Below are 25,956 nucleotides of genomic sequence, written 5' to 3' on the forward strand. Positions count from 1 at the left end.
GAAGGAAGGAAGGAAGGAAGGAAGGAAGGAAGGAAGGAAGGAAGGAAGGAAGGAAGGAAGGAAGGAAGGAAGGAAGGAAGGAAGGAAGGAAGGGGAGGGGAAAGGAGGGGAGGGGAGGGAGGGGAGGGGAGGAGAGGGGAGGAGAGGGGAGGGGAGGGAGAAAATCACTTCTATTGTACAACTTTTTTTTTAATTCCTTGGTTGCAAAAGGAACCAACAAAACATAATATACAATATTCTATAGTGTCACAAAATCTGGTGAAAGGGGTTTAATACTATTGTTGAATTGCATCGATAATGGTATTTAAAGAACAAATGAAAGCTGGAGAGCTGTTTAGAAGGAAGTGGTGTTAGCCACCGGGGATAATGGTTAGTAATTAAACTATAATGACTGATTTTTACAGCTTCTCTTGGCTATGCAAACAAAAGATTAAGGCTAATTGAAATATAAGATTAAAATACCCCTATTATTTGTTACTTGAGGCTAACTGTAGCTTTCTAACTTTTCTTTGGACTGCCATTTCTTCATTAAAATAAACTCATGAAAAAAATTAACAAAAAAATTGTGATCAGTTCCCCTAAGGTACAAAGCAAAGTAAAGAGTAAAAATAAATTCATACTCCTCCAAACAAAGACGTGCCAAAACAACTGCATTTCCATGTGAACTTTTTCTGACTCCAATGTCCCTTTTTATTGAACAGTTTGGGGCGGGGCAGGGTGTCAATAGTATCTTAGGTCTTAGTAGTTTTAGAGATTTAGAGAATTTAGAAATTTAGAGAATTTCACATTTAACTCTGCAAAGACAAAAAACTGTAATTAAAAACAAATTACACAAAAAAGGTGAATAATGGGAAAAGTTACAAACTGGACAATGAAGTGCATTTGCAGGAATATCGCAAAATTGTGTCACCAGAGAATTTCAAGAATCTCTCTCATGAAGAGCATTAAAGACAATTTGGCTCCAAAAAATAGTTTCATTTAACTTGAAAATACCCAGTTTGCAACTTCCCCAGCTTAGGGGCTCTCCTGTCCTCTAAGATTGAGTCTGTCATGTAAGTTTGAGTCATTCTTCACATCTTTCATCCTCAGGAAGCCAAAGTGAATGCTAGGAAGATGACAAAGACATGAACTCCACTTTTAAAAGCACCTTCAATTGTCAGTCAGTGATGACCCAGCTCAGACTTTGCTTTTTGTAAGATGAGGCCATTTTCGAGAGATAGTTTTTCATCCCCAGTTGTCAGATGAAAGCTCAGTCGCATGCTGTATGACTGGTAGGAAAATGCAGCACTTAGGTACAGCCTTCAAACCAAAGAAATGAAAGGGAATCACACAAAACATCAGGACAGCAGCTACAGCCCCATTTTGACAGCAAAGTATGGCCCATTAAGTAGCAAGGAATTTAAGGGGTAGTTCCTTAGAATGCCAGGGTCAAGTTACTAAAGTAAGACCCTTGATCTTTTAAATATTGTTACCACCTGTAGATAACACACAAGTAGGAAAAGCTCTGGGTGATGGCACTAAACAAAGGTCACTGGCATAAGAGAATTCACCTGAATTATTCTGCTAAACTCTTTGTGCTCCTGTTACAAAGTCTCATTTTCTGGAAGATTTCTTTATTTTTTTTTTAAACATACCATTTTGAAGCATATCTCTCCTCCCTTCTCTACACAGCAAACCATCCCAGGAAGCCCTTTTTTCATGGGGCTGAGGGGGAAGCAATTCAGTAAAACTAACCAATATATCAAATGAGTCTGATGGTATAAGCAATATTTCATATCTCTAGTCTCCCACCTCTACATAGAAGAGAGAGAAAGGAATGTTCTCCTCTATTCTCTAGGTATAAACTTGAGCATTATAATTACTCAACATTCGAGTTTAGTTTTTGTTCTCATCTCAGTCTCTTGGCCTCCCTGGCTTAGTTCAAGTGCCAGCTAAAATCCCACCTTCTGCCTTTCCCAATCCCCCTTAACACGAGTACATTCCCTCTATGATTATCTACCATCTATCCTATGTACAGCTTGTTTGTACAATTGTTTGCATGTTGTCTCCTCCAGCAGAGTTTCTTGAAAGCAAGGACGTTTTGCCTTTTTTTTTTAATCCCTGGCATTTACCACAGGGCTTGACATAAGAGAAGCTGCTTAATAAAGGTTTCTTAACTCGACTTGATTTGTTCTTTACACTTACTTTTATAGCCAGAATTTTTAATAAAACATTTTTTAATGTTGGGCAAACAAAGCACACATGCAACTCTTGTGTCTGAGCTAAGGTTTTTAAAGTAGAACCAATACTTACCAATGTAAACTGAAGAAGAAAAGAGCCTGAATTAATTTGTTTTTAAAACTAAACTACAGATTTTTAAAGAAATATTTTATCTCAAGCGAGTAAATATTGATAATTTTTGCAAGTAGAGGTGCTATCTGCTTGATTGAGATTAAGAATAAATAACTCACTGGGCAGCTAGGTGGCCCAGTGGATAGCCAAGCCTAGAGACAGGAGGTCCTGGGTTCAAATGTGACCTCAGTTACATTCTAACTGGACAAGTCACTTAACTCCAACTGCCTATCCCTAACTGCTTTTCTACCTGGGAACTGATACTTACCATTAATTCTAAGACAGAAGATGAAGGTCTAAAAAAAAAAATGGCTCAATTAGTAGAATCTATTTGGTTATATGTAAAAAAGTGTTATGACTCTGAGCCCTCTATTAAGCTTACCTTTCCCTCTCCTCATATTCCACTCTTAAGAGAAAGGGGAATCACAACACAATCAAGCATTATAACCTTGATTTGTTCAGAGAAAAGATGTCCAGTTTACACCCTAGAATACCTTCTGTATGCATAGCTACAGCCCAATCCCATCCAATAAGCAGTTATTTGTTAAGCACCTACTATGTGCTAGAGACTATGCCAGACACTGAAAATACAGGTACAAATCAAAACGAAGTCCCTGACCTCAAGGAACTTACATTCTCCTAGAATGGACAAGGATCATGATTTTTCTGAACAATAGCCCTGAATTCCTGCAATTTCATCAAGTGAATATTCAGTTATGTACAATGTATTCTATTAGCACTGGAAATAATGGGAAAGTGAATAATACATTTTCAAAATATCTTCAAAATCTTTCAAAAAAAAAAGCAGTTAAAACAGATAGAGGTTTTGAGACCTTGATTAATTGGAAAGTTAAATTAACCAGAATACATTGTACTTTGTTCCACAAGATATTCAAGTCCTGGAAAGCAATTTGTTCTCAGAAGTAGGGTAAAGATTTTGTTGTGGCATCCTTGTTCAGTTGTGTCTGACTCCACATGACTCCATTTGGTATTTTCTTGGGCAACTAATAAGTATCTGAAGCCATATTTGAACTCAGGAAGATGGGTCTTCCTGACTTCAGGTGCTTCAATTTTCTCCACTTCTCCACCCAGTTGCCTGAACTAAATATACTCTCCACAATTTCATTGTATTCATTAATTAAATTCATTCATTCATTAACTAAGTAATTTTCTTAGCAACCTCATTTTTCATAGAAAGTGTAAAAGTAAACTTCTACTTTTTTTTTTTGCTATTTCAATGCAAATTGTATCTGCTCAGTGTGATATTTAAAACTTCCAAGATTCCTGGGCTTTATTGCTGCTTTTAAAATTCAACTTTACTAAGCATTTGCTAAGTACCTACTATGTGCCAGTGGTGTTAGAGATGCTGGGGGTATAAAAACAAAAAACAAACAAAAAGCAAACCTTCTTTGGCCTCAGGAAGTTTACGTTCTTTTTGGGGGGAAGGGAATGACTACAGCAAAGATCTAATCAGAAACATGTGTATGAATTATACATATAAATGTACATATACATATATTTGGTTATCTTAATATATATCTTTATCTCAAGATATGTACATATGCACAACAAATATGTATGTGTATATTTATGTATGTATACATATAAAAGGCATTATATGTGAGATATACATATATATACACACATACACACACATACACACAGGTATCCTTTCCATAACACAGGAATTAGGGGCAAAACACCCCCAGGATCTGGAAAAACCTGCATAAAATTGTTTGGCCCTCCCTTCATACCAGAGAAGAAATCTGATTTTTTTTTTCTCTTTCTTTTATGGAGTGTTTACTGTAAAAGAAATTGTGTATATTTAAAGTATTAAGATAAAATATGTTGATATTATTATATAATACTAGGCATATATTTTGTGCATTTCTGAGTTTCTAAACTTTTTCTGTGTCATCTGCTGGCCTTTATGCATCCTCTGTGGCTTCCTCAAAACTCCCCAAGAATTCCCATTTAATTTCTTATGCTGACGGGGGATAGATGGAAACAGCAATAGAGGAAGTCACAATGTGGAAAGGATAACTGTGTATGTTTATCTCAGTCATACTTAATGTAATCTCAAATCTGAATGAAAGACTGGCCAAATTCTGTAACATCTTCAGAATGCCTGTATGAAAAGAAAAGGAAGAAAAGGCAGGACAAAAACCTGCCACTCTAAGAATAATACCAGAACTAGGGGAGGAAAGGCATTATTTTTGACAGGTTGCAAGAACTGGCAGTAGCAAAGTACAATTTTTAAAAGGAAAGATTAACCTAAATTCCAGGAAAACCTCTTGACAAGAAAGCCTGCTTAATACTAGGACTGGCAGTAGCCTTGTCATTTGAAACATCAGGGTTAAAAAAAAAAAGAAAGAAAGAAAGAAAGAAAGTACAATTCTATGACACAAAGTAAGTATGGAACAATTCAGAACTGACAAGAAGGGCGAGGTCACCTAATTAGGTGGTTTGGGTTGTAGGATTTTTTTTTTAATCCTTAATGGCTCTGATCCAATTATTAACTCAAAAGCAACTTTGACATACAGATGGAAAAGAAGCACATTATGTATGGATATGAGGTATGGATTGACGCCATGAGTTTTTTTAAAAAATATATTCACATCAGAACATGCAGAAAAGCCTTTTTGCCAGTGCTATTACACAGCAGAGTTCCTTGTGAATGTATATGCATGCACATGAGTGTGTGGCTAAACACCCTCTGTGACAACTGGTCACAGTGTTCCTAAAACATTTGAAAGCTAAAAATAGGAAAAGTGGAAGGGGGAAAAAGTGATAAAGTCCTTATGACTCCTCTTAAATAGAGTTAAGACCTATTAGGTCAAATCCCGCTGGGCAAATGAACTACTCCCTGGTGTAAATTGGAAACTTTTGGAGATGCATTAACTTCTTCAGCCCCCTAAGGTACTGTTTAGTAAATTACTGCTCCAGTGAATTCAATGATACCCTAGGGGTCTGAAAAAGGTAATACACCTTCCAAAAATGAGCAATTGACTCTGTTCTCACCAGTAGGACATCACCCACCTGCATGCCCTTACCTCATCCCATCCCATATTACCCTGACTTAGTGAACAGATACTTTACCTTCTGGTGAAAGGAAAGGAGGTGGGGGTAATGAGTGTAACCAATAAACCAGAAAAATAGCCTGTAAGCTATTTATTTATTGAATACCTGCCATGTGTTTTTATTGTGACCTCAAACTAAATACGGAAAAAATCTCTATTTGAAATTACTTTGTATTTTCTTTGCATATATTTTATATTTCTTATCTATATACACATTTCCTACCCCATGCCCTCTTGGAACATAATTCCTTGAGAGTAGGAATGTTTTTTCTTTGTTTGTTTGGTAACCTCAGCATTTAATATATTATCTGGCTCATAGTAGGTCTTTAGAAATGAATTGAATTGAAAATATACAGTAGGTAATTAAATCCTAGTAATCTGTGACCATGAAAACAGTTCTGCTAATTCTCGATACACATTTTCTACAGTTTGGAAATCTTACTAAAGTTCAATTCCAATGGTTCATCATGGAGAAGTAACCAGGGACTCTTCAAGACTTTGCCAGTACAATTCAAATTCAGACAAGATTTACCAAGGTGGGATGTCTTCAAGTAGAGTCCCAATAAGGAACTTTGACACCTGAGGAAAAGCCTATCCAAGTACACTACTTACCAGAAAGTTGGCCAAAGGGTGCTGATTTGATTTTTTGGCCCCAGGAAATAGAGATCATAAGCTACAATCTACAGGGACTGACAGCTTCATTGAAGAAGGGCACAACCACGTAAGCGAAATAAAAGAATAGATCCTTGAAGTTATTAGAAGCATGGAATTTCTCCCGACCCCCTTCCATTTATCCTTACAATATTACAAAACAGGATGAAGAAAAAAGAACTGGTTGGCAGGACTACTTGGTGAATTCAGTAGGTAATAACTGTAGGGGTGAGAGGCCTTTAATGAAGTGCTAATTTAACTCCATCCTTGACACTATTTAAACCAACATTTTTATCCATGAACTTGATGAAGGTATAGATGGCACACCCACCAAATCTGTAAATGGAATGAAGCTAGAATGGATAACTTTTTTTTAATTAAAAAAATGTTAAACCCTTACCTTCCATCTTGGAGTCAATATTGTTTATGGGCTCCAAGGCAGAAGAGTGGTAAGGGCTAGGCAATGGGGGTTAAGTGGCTTGCCCAGGGTCACACAGCTAGGAAGTGTCTGAGACCAGATTTGAACTTAGGACCTCCCATCTCTAGGCCTGGCTCTCAATCCACTGAGCCACCCAGCTGCCTCCTAAAATAGATAACTATTACTTGGGATGGCAGCATAAGAACCCCAGGAGAACTTCTCAAGATTGAATGGAATGGACTAAAGATATATCAGGTGAAATTTAATGGGGATAAATATTATCTTGCACAATGTATAGGAGATAAGACAAAGGTATGTGGGAGGTTTTAAGGAGTATCAAGCTTGACAAGGGTCAAGAATATGATTGAGGCCAAAAGAATTAATGTTTTGAAAAAGGACCTGGGTTCAGAATGAAGAAGGTGGTCTTCCTTCTCTAATTTGTTCTACTCAGGTCACATCTTAAGTATTATAGTAATTTCTATGGGTCATCTTGTAAAAAGAGCATTGACAACATGGGTTTGTCCAGAGGATGGGAGAGAAGTGGAAAACATGCCCTAGAAGGATCAGTGAAAAAAACTAGATTTTACTTTTTTTAATGAAGCTGCGGAGGATCCATGATCTTTTTTCTTCATACTTGTGGGGACTAACACATGAAGTAGGGATTGAATTTTTACAGGGCAAGATTAGGAGCAAGTGTAGAAATTAGAATCTATCTTTTGTTTGTTTGTTTGTTTGTTTAGCACAGTGCTAGGAATATAATAGACAATATTGAGTAATTGATTGAAATTCCAGAGAAGCAGATTTGGACTCAAAATAAAGAAAAATGTCCTAGCAATTGGATTTTTCCATAAGACTAACTTTAAAACAGTGTTCTTAACCTTTTTTGTATGGTATGGAACCCTTGGTGGCTTAGCAATGGCCATTGACTTTTTCTTGGAATGTTTTTAAATGTAGACAATAAAACAGATGTGATTACAAAGGAAACCAATTCTATCAAAATACAATTATCAATATATCAAACAAACAAATTCATGGAACCAAAGTTAAGGAATCCTGCTCTCAAAGAATCAAGTTCCCTATTACCAAATGGATTCAAGTTGAAACTGGATGACTCTTCTGTGAGTATGAGAGATAATTCTTGGTTAGGTACAGGTGAATTCAGAGAATTCATGAACTCAGAGATCCTTTCCAGCTCTGAGGTTCTGTGATTCTAGGTTAGACAGGAAGAATTCTCCTGCAAACTGTTATTACATAGAGTTAAACTCAAGAACCCAACTAATATACACCCTGAATGTATGAAGGGACTATACAGAAACCCAAAATTCCCTCTTATGATGGTAGCTAGGGAGCACAGTAAAGAGAGAGCTGTAGGTATTGTTATTATTGTTCTAATAATAGCAGCTACAAATTATTATTATAATCCTAATAATAATAACTCATACCTCGCAGGATTGGGGGTTGTTGTGAGAACAAAGTAAAATAACATATACAAAGCACTCTGCAAACCCTACTGCACTCTATTTTTTATTGTTCTTTCATTTCAATTGTGTCCAATTATTTGCGATCCCATGTGGTGTTTTCTTGACAAGGATATTGGAGTGGTTTGGCGTTCCTGCTCCAGCTCATTTTACAAATGAGGAAACTGAGACAATAGGGTTAAGTGACTTGCCCAGGGTCACACAGATAGTGTGTCTGAGGCTGAGTTGAGTCCAGGTCTTCCTGACTCTAAGCCTAGCACTCTAGCCACTGTACCACCAAGCTGCCTGTACATATAACTAGCAATTATATAGTGCATATATATAAATTATATATACAATATATGTACACATACCTATATTCAAACACATAATGTGTGTTGTGTGCATACATATGTATATGTATGTATATACATATATTTATATATATGTGTGTGTATATATAGGTATACTATATAAATGCTATTATTACTGTTATCATGTCCTAGAACAGTGATGGGCAACCTTTTGAGCTTGGTGTGTCAAAATTCACCAAAAAAACCAAGCATAACTCGGGTGGTGTATCACTTCGAGAAAAAACACCATAATTTTGTGATATTTATTATCTTAAATAATAGCTTAAATAACAAAAATGTATAATTGTAATATATAACTGTATTTAATAAACCAAAATAGGTAAATTAACATAGATAGAATTGTCATCTATAGTGCACAGTGTGTCTATACTACACTACAGCAAATGTTTCATCCTTGGCATGCAGCCCCATACTTGTCCGTATGCAGCTGCGTGTCATCGAAAATGGCTACACGTGTCAGTGCTGACATGCATGTCATAGGTTTGCCATCACCATCCTAGAAACACAGTGTTTACCACAATAGTGACCTACTCAGAGTTTCTAAAGCAGAGATGGCCCAAATCTAACAATTAGAACTTGCCAAAAGTAGAATGAATAACTCCAGGTAGTAGTGAGCTCCCCATCACCTGTTGTCTTCAGGTGGAGAGTGAATGACCACTTAATACATTTTGCTAATGGAAAAACTCTGGGACAGACAGGTTAAGTGGTTTCCTTTAGGTTAGAATCAATATCAGAGTTTCCGCAACTCATTGTTCTTTTCACTAATCTACAGAAATATTTAAAAGTTTAAAGAAGCAAATTAACTTTGTCATTTTGCCATTGTTATTTATCCCAGCATGTTATCAACAGATCCCAAAAAGTTTGTTCATGATTTAGCAGTGCTGCCTTCTAATAAATATGTAAATAATCACACTGCTCTATTGCTTCTGCTGTGAAAATACTGTTAAGTCAGTGTGATAGGTTAACCCCTCAACTGTTACCTGAGACGGGTCTGAAGAAGGAGGGCAGCATCCTGTCTCTTCCCATCAGGTCACATACACATTTCAGGATCTGATACCTTAAAAGAGAGAATCTCTTTGAGGAAGAGGATTCAATGCACCATGCGAGTCATGTCAAGTTAGGTCAGGCAACCCAACTTCAGTTCTGCACATTTCAAAGCTGAATGAGGCCACACACGACTCTGCATACCGGATCAGAGCTGGCCACCAGTGCTTTGCCAATGCTCATTCAGAAGCAGATCTGTTTAATGGAGTAGCTTTCCAGTTTGGCTCTCCTATAGAAAAGTAAAGGGGAATGGCAATCACCACTAGGACCAGAGTGAACAATTTTAGCACTTTCTGGGCCAGTGGAAGAAATCCAAGGAACAGCATGTCACTGACCAGCAATGGCCTGTAAAATGAAACCTTGTGAACTCAATTTTAAAGAGTAGATTTGAGGCTTGGGGCTAGGTATTAGGAATTCTCCCATCCATGTCCAGCTTGGTGGCATGGCATATAGAATGCCAGGCTTGAAGTCAGGAAGACTCATCTCTCTGAGTTGAAATCTGGCCTCAGACACTTCCTAGATATGTGATCCTGGGCAAGTCATTTTTACCCCAATTGCCTAGTCCTTCCTACTCTTTTACCTTGGGACCAATATTTAGTATTGATTCTAAGACAGAAGGTAAGGGTTAAAAAAATAATTTCATTTTCAATTTTTAGTGTGAGTACTTACATCCAGATGCTATGAATCAGGATTTGATTTATTATTTTGTTGAGTATCTAGGCTTAAGAAAGTGATAGAGAAAATACTGATGATAGTTAAAACTTTGAAGTATGTTGTACTTTTTTTGCTTGTTTGTTTCAGAGAGCTGGTTGTTAAACATTTACCAGCATTCTGGATGCCCTCATGGAGCTTATAGCCGAGGAAGAGTATAAGAAACAGACAGATGAACACAATAAACTGTAATAAGGTCTAGTTCACAGGCAGCTAGGTGGCTCAGTGGATAGAGAACCAAGCCTAGAGACAGGAAGTCCTTGGTTCAAATTTAGTATCAGACACTTCCTAGCTGTGTGACCATGGAGCCACTTAACCTCTATTGACTAGCTCTTACTGCTCTTCTGCCTTGGAACCAATATTTATTGTTGATTCTAAGAAAGAAGGTAAGAGTTAAAAAATACAAGACCTCATTTGCAAAGACAGTTCTCACAGGACAAAGGTTCTGGATGATAGCATTGATGACAGTTAATTTCCTCAAAAATTCTCCAGAAGTCTCTCTGGCAAGAGCCAAAACAGGTGCCCCTAAACAAAAAAGAAGTCTGACATCTTTAACAACCCAAATCTGCTGATTTTCTGCCAGCTAACAACAGGGAAATTCTTTGGTCTGGTGAGGTCTATTAAAGGAAAGTTTTAGCCAAGGTTGGAATGGAATAAGCATTTATTTAATACCTACAACGTGCCAGGTGCTTTTCTAAGTACTTTTAACAAACCTCATTTGATCCTTACAACACCCTTGGAAAGTTGGTGCTATTATTGTCACCATTTTATAGTTGTGGAAGATGAGATTAAGTAACTTGCCCAGAGTCAGACAGTTGGTTAAGTATTTGAGATAGGATTTGAATTCAAGTCTTCTTGACTCCAGGCCCAGCACTCTATCCATTAGCCCAGCACTCTATCCATTATACCACCTAGCTGTCTCTGGGTTGGATATTCCCTGGGTCAAATCTATGCAATAAAAGAAAAGCAAAGAATTGGATTATTTATGAAGAGAATAATATATTGATAAATGATAATTATTGATAATTGATGGAGAGAATGTCTTTGTCATTAAAGGTCTGGATTATTTCTTTAAAACTTCATTTTGTCATTCAGGTTGCTATAGTTGTTGTATAGGTCTGGTCTTACCTTTTCTATACTTTTTCCAAGCTTTTAGTTCCTTTAGTATATTGGCCAAAAACTTCAATTGGACACCCAATTCAATTGGGCTTAGAGTGAAAAATTGTGATAGTGTGAAAACTGGAAAAGAACAGAAACAGAATACCCATTGCAAACCCTCAATTCTTAAGAATGATTTTTAAATGACAAAAAACTGAAAACAAATTAATAGAGTACAAAAAATATAGATATAAAGTTCGAAAGCAAAGGAATGATCAGAGTGGAACAGAGTTAACTCAGAACAGGCTTCCTGGAGGTGGTGAATTATTTTCTTGCCCCCACTTAAGTTTTTATTCCTGTTAAGACAGATAAAATCATAAAGAAATTGATCATATGATTAACTGAAACCAACTATGTACAAACAAAATATCTACACAATAAACTGGGGATAAGCTAGAGAAGGAATGAATTAGCTTTAAGGCAGATCTGTTTTGGAGTCAGGAAGGCTCATCGCCTTCACTCAGTCTGGCCTCAGATACCTATCTTTATGATCCTAGAGAAGTCACTGAACTCTGTTGGCCTCAGTTTCCTCATTTGTAAAACAAGCTGGATAAGGAAATGACAAACCACTCCAGAGTCTTTACCAAGAAAACCCCAAATGGGGTCATGAAGATTCAGATATGATTGAAACAACAAATAACAATACTAAATGATAAGAAATGAAATAAAGACTAGAATGTGGCATCCTGAAAAGTAAGAGAAATAAGTCTAGAACATAAAATTAACAATCTTACAAAATTAAATATAGCAACTCAAGAGAAAAGATGGAGCCATCTATGTAGTACAATGGATAGAGCACCAGGGCTGGAGTCAGGAGAACCTGGGTTCAAATCCAGACTCATATACTTCCTAATTGTATGATCCTGAGAAAGCTGCTAAACCCCATTTGCTTAGCCCTTGCCCTTCTGTCTTAAGAGCTGTTACTAAGACAGAAAGTAAGGGTTTTAATTTTTTATGAAAAAATATGGTCACAAAATATGATTCTTTCCATCTGAAAAATTCAGGCATTGGAAGGGCTTTTGATATGAAAATTGACCAAGCAAGTAAGGTTTTGTTTCCTTTTTTCTTTTTACCTGAATTCTGATTTCATCTATGTAGAGAGCTCCTGGTGAGGACTTGCTTCTGTCAGTGAAATGCAGCACCTTCTCTGCAAATTACAGTCTTAAAGGATTGCCTGGAGCATTGTCAAATTAAGTAATTTACTTAGGACCTCACAGTCTTTATGTGTCAAAGATGGATTTGAATCCAGTTCTTTCTCATTCAGAAGAGTGCTATCCACTATACATGTTGATTCTCTGTAATTAAAAAAATTAATGAATAAATGACAATTAGAGATAGCAATAAATAAATGATAATCAAATTATCTTAATATGGTAAAGGAGAATGAAATGCAAGAAATGAACAAAGAATGGTCCAATGGTTACATGCTTAAGGAAGGTAAAGAATCTATTACAGCTTTTAAGTCACATTTGGTACAAAGCACATTGGAAATACAAAGGGCAAGGGGCAGTTAGGTAGTTCAGTGGATACAGCACCAGACCTGGAGTCAGGAGGACCTGGGCTCAAATCTGGCCTCAGACACGTCCTAATCATGTGACTCTGGACAAGTCAATTGCCTAGCCTTTGCCTTTCTGTCCGAAGGAAGGAAGGAAGGAAGGAAGGAAGGAAGGAAGGAAGGAAGGAAAGGAGGGAGGGAGGGAGAGAGGGAGGGAGGGAGGGAGGGAGGAAATACAAAGGACAGAAATTTGATGGGAAATTCCCTGAAAGCAGTAGACAGAACTAGATCATTTGGGGGAATGAAGGAGAGAAGTGAAATATTATTTCTAGAAATCAGGCATTACAAATAAAGATCCAACCAAAAAAAATGTGGTAAATTGAGAAAAGAGGTAATTCCTAAACCATACACTTATCTGGGATAAGCAGATTGGGGCAAATATGTTTGTGGGTATATTCTATCAGTAAAAGTTCACCTGTCTGTGGGTGAAAGAGGACAGGAAGAGTAAGAGTTAGATTGTTACAAAGCAAGATAACCTTTATTTGTGTTTGGTTTGTGGGAAGCAGGTGGAGGCAAAGTATTTGAGCCTGGGAAGTAAGACCTAGCAGTCAAAAACGAAACAGGTGCCTTGTGCTTATAATGATGATGGTGATATAATGTGATCAAGAATAGAGAGAAAAAACTGTCTGAAAGCCAGATAGAGATCTTCAATGACCTAATCTCACAAAAGGAAATAGAACTAGCTGTAAAGGAACTACCAAAGGTGGGGGGGAGGGGAGGAATCCTCTTTCTGATGGATTCACAAGAGAATTCTATCACACTTATGAAAAACAATTGGTGTCAATACTAAACAAATTATTCAGAAAATTGAGAAGAAAATACACATATTATTATATTAATTTTTAAAACAAATATAGTCAATATCTAAACTAAGGAAGGATAAAGCTCATAAAGAGAACAATAGACCAATGTCATTCATGAATATTTATTTAAAATATTAAATAAAATCATTCCAAATAGACTGTAATGATTCATCTAAGAAATCACTCATCATGACCAAGTCGGTTTTATACAAAGGATTCAAGGATGATTCAGTATTGTGAAACAATCAACATAATTAATCATTCATTTTAAGAACAAAGACAAACTAAACCATGTAATTGCCCGAATAAATGCAAGGAAAGCCTTTGACAAAGTATAATACTTATTTTTGCTAAAATCCCTCAAAGTGTAGGCACAGGGAGACCTTTCTTAATATAAAAAAATCTATCTAAAACCAAAAAATACCATTACATGTAATGAGGATACAATAAAAAAAAAGCTTTTTTCTAATAAATACAAGATTAAACAAGATGCCCACTCTTCCCAGTTTTATTTCTTATAGTTCTGGAAAGAGCTGCAATAATGATATGATAAGAGAAAGCAATCAAAGGCATACATATTGGTAAAGAAGTGATAAAACTATCCCTATTTACTGACAATACAATGGTTTACTTAGAAAATCCTAAGGAAACAGGAGAGGTATTAATTGAATTAATTAATTTAAAAAAAGGTTTTGTCCCACATCCTGAAATTTGGCGAAGATAACAAAAGATGGGAATAGGCATTGTTGAAAAGTTGTGGAAAGATATGAGCAATGGTACATTGTTAGTGGAGTTTAAATCAGTGTAACCATTTTAGAAAGCTATTTGGAATTTAGTAAATAAAATGGTTAACTGTCAGACCCATTTGCTCCAGAGATTTCATGACTAGGTTTATACCAGTTAGAGGATACTGATAAGAAGAATGTTCACATATGCATCAAAATATTTATAGCAGCATTTCTTTGTAAAAGCGAAGAATTAGAAACAAAGTAGATGCTGTTTGATTGAGGGATACCTAAATAAATTATTGTGCATGAGTATAATTGAATATTAATGTGTTATAAGAAATAGCAAATGTGTGAAATGATGCAGAATAAAGTAAGCAGAACCAATAAAACAGTATACACTATGACAATAACAATGTAAACAGCAAATCTCCCCTCAAAAAATTAAAGTGAATATTGTAAAATTATAATGAAGAAGTGTGTATCAAAAGAAGAGACATGAAGAGATACTAAACCATTTTGCAGAGATGGGAATATTTTACACTGCACACAGTTTCAGACATTTTTGATATATTGATTGGCTATGCTGACTTCATCTTCTTTTTCTTTTTTTTTGGAGAAGTCTTTTTAAAATACTATTTGTTATATGGGATGACTCTGAAATGGGGTGGGAAAGGAATGCTGGGAAAACATGATGATATTTTTAAAAAAGGCATCACTAGGAATTTATTTTTAAAAATATAATGTACCAAATAACATAACAACCAATTTCTTTTTTTAAAAAAGCTAATATAAATGAGGGTAAACAGGGTCACATAGTTAGTAAATGTCTGAAGCTGAATTTGAACTTGCATCTTCCTAACTAAATCCAGCACTCTATCAAATACACCATCTAGATGCCAAAGAAAGAAAAACAGACAAAGTACAAACTTGAATAAGATGTTTGTTTATTGTTTGTATTTGGGGGGGTGGAATGAACTTAATAGACATATGAAGACTTCTCAATGATAATCTTTTAAAAATACAGAGGCAGCTGATTGGTGAGGTGCAATGAGAACCAGGCCTAGAAATGAGAGGTCCTAGTTTCAAATCTGGCCTCAGACACTTCTAGAACATGCACGTGTGTGTGTTTGTGTGTGTGTGTGTGTGTGTATACATACATATACACACATACCTCTTCAGCTCTTATATGAAGTTTCATCATATTTTAGGGCACATAAATGCAGAAAGGCATAAAGTATAAACCCAGCACTTATATAGATCATAGCATAGCACTCACATAGACCTCACAAACCCAGCACTTATAGGTCATAGCATAACCCTCACACAGAGCATACAACATGATTAATCAATAAACAAAATATAAATGGAGACTTTAAAATGACAACCTAAATTCTAAATGAGTCAAAAAACAAATCATGGAAACAATAATTAATTATAGCAAAAAGAATGGCAATAATGAAACAACATTCCAAAGTATGTAAATTTCAGCTAAAGAGATACTTAAAGGAAAATGTGTATTCTTAAACATTTATGTTAACAAATGGGGATCAAGAAGGAACTGTTGAATATGAAATGTTTTTATATCTTGGGAACCAACAAATTAAGAAGCCCAAAACATTCACAGAAGAGATCTTCTAAATTAAAGGTGAGATAGAGAGAGTTGAAATTTTTAAAAGTTAAACTCATAAAATAAAGAGCTATGTTAAAAGAGAATAAATTCAATAAGCCATTAGCTAATTTGATCAAAGAGAATAAATAAAATAAAACTTGAGCATATGATGAATAAAATATTACAAAAAAATTCCAGATCCAGATGGATTTGCAAGTCAATTCTATAGTTTAAGTTTTTTTAAATACTTTGGTAACATAAACTGTATTCAAAAATAAAGAAATACATGAATCTTACAAACTTTCTGAAACAAAAATGATTAGAGTAAGGGATAAATAAATATTTATCTCAATAAGGGAAAAGAAAAAGAAAATGTCAAAAATTTATAACTTACATTACTAAAGTGCATGACTGAATCATCAGCCAAAAATCCTCTTTTGTGCTTTACTTTATGCCATTCTGGGCGTCTATTTTACAAAGCATTTAGTTTTAATTCTGTTGGGGGTTGTATAGTGTGTCAACACCAAAGCTGAACAGATGCAAAAGGGGAAATTTTTCAAATTTAGCCACCAGGTGGCACTGATAGCCACTCACTATGGAGTCCAACACTCACCCTAGTGGTTTATACATGCCCTACTGGTATGGAAATGTTTTTGTTTTTTTTTTTTAAACAACAACAACTGAATATATTCTCCAAGATTATCAGAGTTAGTGGTCTTCCATCCTTCATGTCTGCCTCACTAGTTATATAGAAGTGCATGGATTTCCTGATATACTAGCTTGAATTTATCTCTAAGCCCCCACCCACAAGGTAGCCCCATCTCCTTTTGACTAAGCTATGTCTCCGTACCAGTCACATGAGCTTGACATAATGGAATTCATTCCCTCTGAAAGCAGACATACATGCTGGAGTGCTATAGATAATATTCTTTTTGCACAGAATCAGTAAGTAAATAAATAGTATTTAATAACAATGAAGCAAAGTACAAAAATAAACAATAAGCATCAACCAGGAAGCTCTAAGCTGTCACTGTCCTAGATCCTAAAAGTGCTCCAAGGAATAGGATTTCTTTTATCAGGAGTTCAAGAATGCATACAGTTTTAGTTCTCCCTTGAGCAGACAAAGCAGAAAAACAAAATTCATAGGCTATGTCAACTTCACACTTCCCTTAGAATTAGTCACCAAAGAAAGAGAAACTCTAGAGGCAGTGTCTTGGTTCACTCATAACAAAGTGGCACCAAACATAGGATCTTGTGTGAGATGAGACTTGGGAGGGTTTATGATTCCTCTTCTCATCTGTCTTGTTGGCTGGGACCTTTGACCTCATCCAATCACAGCTAACCCATCACTGGGTAGGGTGAGTATAATCAGCAGCTGGCCCCAGCAAGAAGCCACAGCACTGTGTGTTCCTTTCACTACAACCTTGACCACTCCTTTCCCCTTTATCATCCCAAAGCCCTCCTTAATCACTCCTCTAAGCACAGGCATGGGATAGCTCTAGGGTCAGGTGATGGTGGCATCCATAAATATAATAATGAGAAAGAAAAATTTTCTCAAAAGCTTGTATAAATAACAGGATTTGTTGAATATGTGTGACTAAGGATAACTTATTAGATGTAAACTATAAATGGAAAGAAAAGTTGATACCATTAATATGAAAGAATATATAGAGAGAGAGAGAGGCAGAGAGAGAAAGGGGGAGGAAGGGAAGCAGGAGAGGAAAATAATGATAAAAAGATCTCACATTTCTATACAGCTTTACAGTTTATAAAGTTCTTTTCTCAGAACAGTCCTAGCATATGGATAGCATAAATATCCTTATCCCCATTTTACAGATGTGGAAACAGGTTAAGTTATTTGCATAAAAGCAGTCATCACAAACTGTCATAGTATTATTTTTAAATTTTTGAATGGCACTATGCAAGGAGGAGGGGAATAATGACAATATGTTATAAAGGCTATTTAATGACAATACAAGAAAGTTTAAAGCTTCAGACACTTTTGGCATATCTCTCTTGCTGGTCCAATTCATATCCTTCAATTCTTTCTTTAGCAAGGTAGATAGGAGATGGGAAGCAGTGTTTCATTGACCTAATGAAATCAAAAGTCCCACATTCTGCAAAATTCCCTTCCAAACACACCTATAAGTGTCTAGTCCCAACTTACAGGTATTCTTCACATAGGAAGAGGTCTAAGCCTTGCAACAAGATTTCAAGAAAAATGAACAACTTAGAATCAGGCACCATTGAGTAGATAATGTGTGTGGAGGAGTTTATCACAACTGAAAAATAAAATTTATAGTCATGCTAAGTACTACTGGCCTGTTAAAGGCTCACCCCAGTGATGTTCCCTTAGACCCAGCTATACTTTCAACTTTTTTTTTTTTTGCTTTCTATTTTGCCAGGTTTATGGCATGGGTAATATACTGCAGTTTAATTATATGCTGAACAAAACTGTCTTCAAAGGAAGGAGTTTCCTAATTTACTGGAGTTCTGCTCTTTTTAAAAAAAAAACAAACAATGGAAATTAAGTATTTTCTGGTTAGTGAGTTTCTATGAGAACACTTGCTGACTTTCCAGCAAGACCATTCATTGGTTTATAAATTCTGCGTTATGTTATGAGAAGTTTACCAGGGATTTTTTTGATCATAGAAAAAGTGGATAAAACTAGAATAATAATCTATGATTATTGAAGAGAATAGTATTTCTTTGTGGTTCTAAGATTTGCAAAGCATTTTTTACGTATAATGTCATTTGACCTTCCAAAATAATGGTATCCCTCTAAGGTTTGGGAAGCATTTTACATATGTTATCTCACTTGATCTTCACAAAGAACTCTGGATTTTGGAGAAAACCTAGGGTTAAATCCCTCTTTGGACACTGTACAAACTCTGAGAAAGTTACATAATGTCCCTGGACCTCAGTTTCCTCATCTGCAAAATGAATGGACTAGATGATCTATGGACTAAATTGTTCCTTCCATTTTTAGATCTGTAATCCCAAGAACAAGCCTGTAAGGTTGGTGTTATTATTAACCCTAGGCTTGGAGTCAGAGGACCTTTCAAATCCCACCTCTAACGCTACCTATAGAACCTGGGAAAAATCATTGTCCTTTGTGTCCTCATCCGTAAAATGAACAGTTCAGACCAAATGGCCCCTGAAGTTCCTTTTTTCCTGTAGATCTGCCATTTTATGAAAAGCCAGAGATGGATAGCCTTATAATTACTTACATTTTATAACTTGCATTTTACAGAAAGAGAAACTGAGGCCCAGTGAGTCACAGAACTGCTGAGTGACTAAGGTAGACTTCGAACCCAAGTCTCCTTGTTCCAAAGCTGACACCTTAATTACTTATTAACCGACAATGCTTCTCAGAGTATGAATAGAGGATTATGTAGGTACAAAGCAGCATGTCCAAATCTCTCTTCTCTTGACCAGGCAGATTTTCTTAGGCAGTTAATTTCACAAGCTGAATATTTTCTCTGCTTTCACCTTTAAATTCATCCAAAATGACAGAGCAAGCAAGCAATTAAAAGAAATCTTGTCTCTCTCCCTCTCTTTCCACTTTATTTCCCTACTGTCTTCTCTTCCTAAACTTCTGTTCCCATACCCTTTTTTTCTTCCTTTCTCTCCAAAACCAATCCTCTCTCAGATTGCAGAGTCCTAGCCTGCCCAGCCTTCATGTTGCTCAGTTCCACAATCACCAGTTACTTTGCTCCCATTGTTTCCGGACAGGACCACACACTTGGGCAGGGCTCAGGTACCTCTCCTCACATCAAGGATGCCTGTGGGAATCTCCCAGAAAGGAATGAAAAGGACAGTGATTGAACAGGACTTAGGAGGGGGCAGTTAAATGTCAACCCCGATTAATGATAATGATAATTTAGAATCTGCTTATGGTTTCCATTGTTAAAACGTTGCCAGGAAGTCGGAACATGCTATTTGCAGAGCCCCAGTGCTGGCAAATGATGGTAACACACTCTGGGGGCTGTAGCTGAACAGGGCGTGGAGCCTTTGGAGGCAATGGCATACTTGACACAGTGTTCCCTGTTATTAAAGCTTGTCCTGTCTGGTCAGGTGGGTCTGTGAACATAGACGCGTTAATGCTCGCTATTACCTACTCTAGAGCTACTTTCAGGGTGGCAGCTTTTTGAAGGAAAATAAAGGAACTTTATTTATTCCTATTACAGAGAAAAGTTATTGGTTTCTCCCTCCCCCCACTTTGCTACACTGCCCCCACTCTGTCCTGTCCAAAAAAAAGTAATGCAGCAGAGATATTTCTGCACCAGCAAAATGAAGACTCCATCAATCAGCTGGAATAACTCTGATCCCTTTAGCTATACAAAGGATAAAGGACCAAAGAGTCTTTTTTCTAGAATAGGGGGTCTTAACCATTTTTGTCTCAACCTTTGGCAGTCTGGTGATGTGTAAAGATCTTTTTTAATGCATAAAATAAAAGGCATAGGTTTACAAAGGAATTATATTGAAATGCAGGTCCTAAGATATTTTAAAACAAGTTCATAAACCCCACCTTAAAAAACCCTGTTTTGCTATGTATACCCTTTGACCCAGCAAAACCACTACTAGATCTATACCCCCAAGGAAATAAAAGGATACATGTGTATAAAAATTTTATTGTGGCTCTGTTTGTGGTAGCAAAGAATTGGAAACTAAGAAGATGTCTATGAAGATAGCTGAACAAGTTATCGTATATGCAAGTATTATGTATTGTAAGAAACAATGAAGGGGATGATTTCAGAATTTACAAAGACTTTTATGAATTGATGCAAAGTGAAGTGAGCAGAACCAAGAGAACAATGGGCACAATAACAGCAATATTTTAATTTTAATCAACTACCAACGACTTAGCAATTATTGTTGATTGATTATTGATTAATTCATTGATTGGTTGGAGAGAATCAGCCATGCCCTGTGAGGCTATGTATTACACTCCAAACCACTTTAGTGAGTTTGTAGGTTCAAGAGCAACTTGAGGAAAGTTTCACCTATAGCAGAAGAAAGCAGTGAAAGGGAGCATGAGTTTAATTATTGATTAATTATTGACCCATAATTAATTAACGATCCATAACAATTCCAAGAGACTCCTGATGATGTCATCTACCTCTACATAATGAACCGATAGACTTTATTTTCCTTGCTTTTTTTTCATAATATGGCTAATGAGAAAATATATTTTGCATGACTTCATCTGCATAATGGGTTTTGTATTTCTCACCCTCTCCCTAGAAGGAGAAGAGTGTGAAGGGAGGGATAGAATTTGGAACTGAAAACATATACATTATTTTAAAGAACCCTTGTTTTAGAACAAGTTGTAAAAGGAATAGCATATCCCTTACAAAGATGCTTCTTTGCACCCAGATCCTATTGAATGAGTCCTGATGTGTGTAAGTCAAGGAAATTTGGAAGTGTTTATATTCTTGAAGTTCTTGGAGTTGTGAGGAGTTCCTTAAAAAAGTACTGAAAGCTGAACTCTGAATATTCACTTATTCAGCAAGCATTTATTAAGCAGCTCCTAACTGCTTAGCATTATGCTAGGTGCTGAGCATATAAAGACAAGAAAGAAAATAGTCTCTATAATCAAGAAGCTTATATTCCATTGGGCAATTAGAAAAATAATAATTGTCTAAGAGGACAGATAATGGAACATATTTTCCCCCAACTAGCAGATAGGTGGGACACTACTAGAAAAGAATGCTGTATTCATTACAAATATGATTACCATGTTAGTTATGTTTTTCTTTAGTTCTTTAGAATTGTGTTTCTTTTTTACAATAAGGGGTTCTACTTCATGAGAAGGCTGGGGAAGATTTAGAGGGTTCACTGGGTCCAGAAATGACTGATATAAAATAAAAGACATTGATAAGGCTTATTAAAAGAAAAAATAACTTTATCAAAGCAATCACCTCCATTCTGAACTTCTGCAAAGGAAAAACCTTGGGGACTCTTTGTACACATAGGTTAAATGTCTTTCTCTAATGCATATAATCCATTTCACCCATTATATAGAGCCTAGATTCATAACATCTAATCCAAGACTATAGTAACTGTCCAAGAGATGCTTAGTAAACAAATTTTTAAGTTATCCTGACCCATTTTTCTTCCTTTCTCCTTCCTTCCTTCCTTTCTTTTATTCCTTCCTGGGCAAGACATTACATTCAACCTTAATCCTTATGTTGACTTTATTCTGTTTACCCCCTCTGTCTCAACCTTCTCCTACTCTGAGAAGTACCCAAGTTACTTGTTCTAAAATGTGTGTGTGTGTGTGTCCTGTATGTGTTGTCATAGACCAGCAGAAATCTTGAGGAAGGAAAAACTTCTGACAAAGGCTCACTACTAAAGGCATCTTTTGAGGACCCTAACAGTAAATATGAGATAGAAAAATATATAGGTCTCAGGAGGACAAATACTATAGAGAAGTAGTGTCAAATTCTTAGAAATGGTGACCACTAAAGCATACATAAGGATCCCTGAGGAACATATATTGACTTGGTTTTGAAATATAATATCTATGCATTTTTATTTATTTTGCTAAATATTTCCCAAATAAATTTTAATCTGGTCCTGCTATGCTAGGGAGTTTTGTCATACAATGCATTTGACACCCCTAATGTAGAGATTAGTTTCTCTTTCTCTGTCTCTCTCTCCTTTCTGTCTGTCTGTCTGTCTCTGTCTCTGTGTGTCTCTGTCTCTATCTCTGTGTGTCTCTGTCTCTGTGTGTCTCTGTCTCTCTCTGTATGTCTGTCTGTCTGTCTCTGTCTGTGTCTGTCTATCTGTCTCTCTCTCTCTCTCTCTCCATCTATCTCTCTCTATATATATCTCTATCTCTATCTCTCCTCCCCTTACCCTGCACTGTTAGTTACTGGTCCAGACTATGATAACATGATTCATAGTTCTTGGGGGAAGAGGCTGGCATCATGCTCCCTTCCACCACTTGCTTCTGCTATAGGTGAAACTTTCCTCTAGGTGCTCTTGAACCTACAAACTCACTAAGGTGTCTTGATACATAGCCTCACAGGGAATGACTGATTCTCTCCAACCAATCATGAAGTAAGATCATCTGCTTCACCCAATGATCACAGCACTTTGACCCTTTCAAATTGTTTAAGAACAAGTTTATACTTTATCTATATTTTTTATTTATTGGATCCCCCTTTTATAAATTTGCTGTCCCCAGTAAATAAACTGGAGTGTTTGGGACAAAATCCACAGTTCCAAAATCTGGATAGTTCTCTAGTGATTTAGAGATGTTTATCATGAGCCTTTCTGGAATCAGTTGAGTTCTTTTAAATTATTATTAACAGAATTTATTTACAAGTATCTCAGACCCTTCCTTACCTCCCCACATCATAGGAGGCATCATCCAGCAAACAAATATGTATATATAGATTATGTCTTTCATGTTTCCATTTTTCAGTTCATTCTCTGGAGGTGGCATTCACAAGCAAGTGTCAAATCTGTAGCTGTATGTAATGTTCTCTTAGTTCTACCCATTTCACTGTTCATTATCCATGTAGTTCTTTCCAAGTTTTTTAAAATAATACTACATATTGGTTCCAAAGCAGAAGAGTGGTAAGGGCTAGGCAATGGGAGTCAAGTGACTTGCCCAGGGTCACACAGCTGGGAAGTGTCTGAGGTCAGATTTGAACCTAGGACCTCTCGTCTCTAGGCCTAGCTTGCAATACACTGAGCCACCCACCTGCCCCCTTTCCAAGTTTTTTTTTTAATTAGCCTCATCATTTCTTGTGGCACAGTAGTATTACAATACAGTCATATACCACAATTTGTTTAGCAATTTCCCAATCAATGGACTTCCCTTCAATTTCCATTTCTTTGCCACCACAAAGAGAGCTACTATAAATATTTTGGAACATATAGAACCTTTTCCTTTTTTCCCTCATCTCCTTGGGAAAGAGACCCGGCAATAATATTGCCAGATCTAAGGGTATACACAATTTTTTAATTCTGTGGATATAATTCTGAATTGCTCTCCAAAATGGTTGGATCAGCTCGTAGTTCCATCAACAGTTTATTAATGGTCCTCATTTTTTCACATTCCCTCCAACATTTTTCAATTTTCCCTTTTGCCATTTTAACCAATCTGATGAGTATGAGATGCTATCTGAGAATTGTTTTGGTTTGCATTTATCTAATCAGCAGTGATTTAGAGCATTTTTTCATATATCTATATATGACTGGTTTCTTCACCCAAAAGTTGCCTGTTCACATCTTTTGCCCTTTTATCAATTGGGGGATGGCTCTTATTCTTATAAATTTGACAACATTCGCTATATATTTTAGATAAAGACTTATATCTGAGAGGATGGCTGTAGAAAATTTTTCCCAATTTTCTGCTTTCCTTCTAATCTTGGCAACACTTTTATTTGTATAAAACCTTTTTAATTTATTGTACTCAAAATTATCCAATTTACATCTCACAATGGTTATCTCTTGTTTATTCATAAATTCCTCTCCTTTCCATAAATCTAATAGGTAATATGTTCCCTATCCTAATTAACTTATATCTCCTTTTTATGTCTAGACTATGTATTCATTTTGATCTTATCTCAGTGAATGGTATAATATTGGTATATACCTAGTTTCTGCTACTCTACTTTACAGTTGTCCCATCAATTTTTACCAAATAGTGATTTCTTATTCTAAAAACCTGGGTTTATGATTTTTGTCAGATGCAAGGTTACCATAATATTTTACTATGGTTTATTTGTCTGTCCTTTCCACTAATCTACCTTTCTATTTCTTAGCCAGTATCAGATTTCAGTATCTTGTACTAAAGATTTTTGGGAAATTCCATGCGTCACAAATCTTATGCTACCCCAAAATATAGAGGCAGAAATAGCAATTGTCCCAAATACAGAATTATCCAGATTCAACCAACGAAGGACATTTTACAAAGTCTGTCAAAGTTTACTGCTTGCTTAGGAATTTGCAAAAGGCCATACCCATCTAAATAAAACTTTAAAAGGAAAAGAAAACCAACCTCCCATTCTCAGAAGGAAAGCTTTATCTCTATAAAATGTCCAGGGTACATGGACCTCTCCCCACAGGAATAAGGGCTTAGAGTAACTGAAAGTCATGTCACATCTTACAGGTGAGAAACAAACTGTCCTTGTTGAAAACTCTTCTTTGGCTTTCTTCACTACACAAAGCAATTCAACTGGAAGTTGACACAAATTTTCTCTGGCACCCCATATTTCCCCAAATATTCTTGTCAATACCTTAAGACAATGCAAATGGAGTTCCTAGCTCAATTCTCACTAGGAAAAAAATTAACAAAAGGAAACAATTTCAGAAAAGTTCCAAAGTTCCCCAAAAGAGATTAAGTAATTAAGGCTGATCACTCAGCTTTTCAGTAAAACAGGCAAATCTTATGCTTTGGAACTACAGTCCATGAAGATCCCAAGCAAACTGTCTGGACTCATATCACAAATAAGTAAAGAAATACATGTTTGCTTAAAAGAAAAAGGGAGTGGGAGGAAAAAAATTTATGAACTTCTCATACATGCTACAATACTTAGATATGGTAATGGAACAAATATTAGCAATGTGCATTCAAACAAGCAAAATTTATCTCAAAGAAACTTGTCTGATTCATAAAGGAATCTGTCAGAAAAAACTATATGACTCAGCTTAAAACAAAATTGAAAGGAAAAAATGATTATTTTTATCTATTTGGGAAGGGTTGAAGATTAAAGAAAGAGAGAAATGACTGAGGGAGGAAACTGTTGAATGAGATGATGGAAAGGGATGATAAAGAGAACCAGGCCTTGTCAAGGAGAAGGGCCACCTCATTCTCAGAGAGTGGAGTAAAGGAAGAGAAAGTGAATGAGGAAGTCAAAGGGTTTGGGGAGGATAAGAAAAGAGTAAGATTGAGTTCAAGGGGAAGGACCTTTTTTAATCTCAGTAGCAACTGAAGCAAGGTTCAATAGCAACCCTTTAGAATTGTTTAGTAAATATTTGATTGTGGTAAAGAACTCTAAAATTCTGAGATAAAAGGT

Source organism: Gracilinanus agilis, chromosome 1, assembly GCF_016433145.1.
Source record: "Gracilinanus agilis isolate LMUSP501 chromosome 1, AgileGrace, whole genome shotgun sequence".
NCBI lineage: Eukaryota > Metazoa > Chordata > Mammalia > Didelphimorphia > Didelphidae > Gracilinanus > Gracilinanus agilis.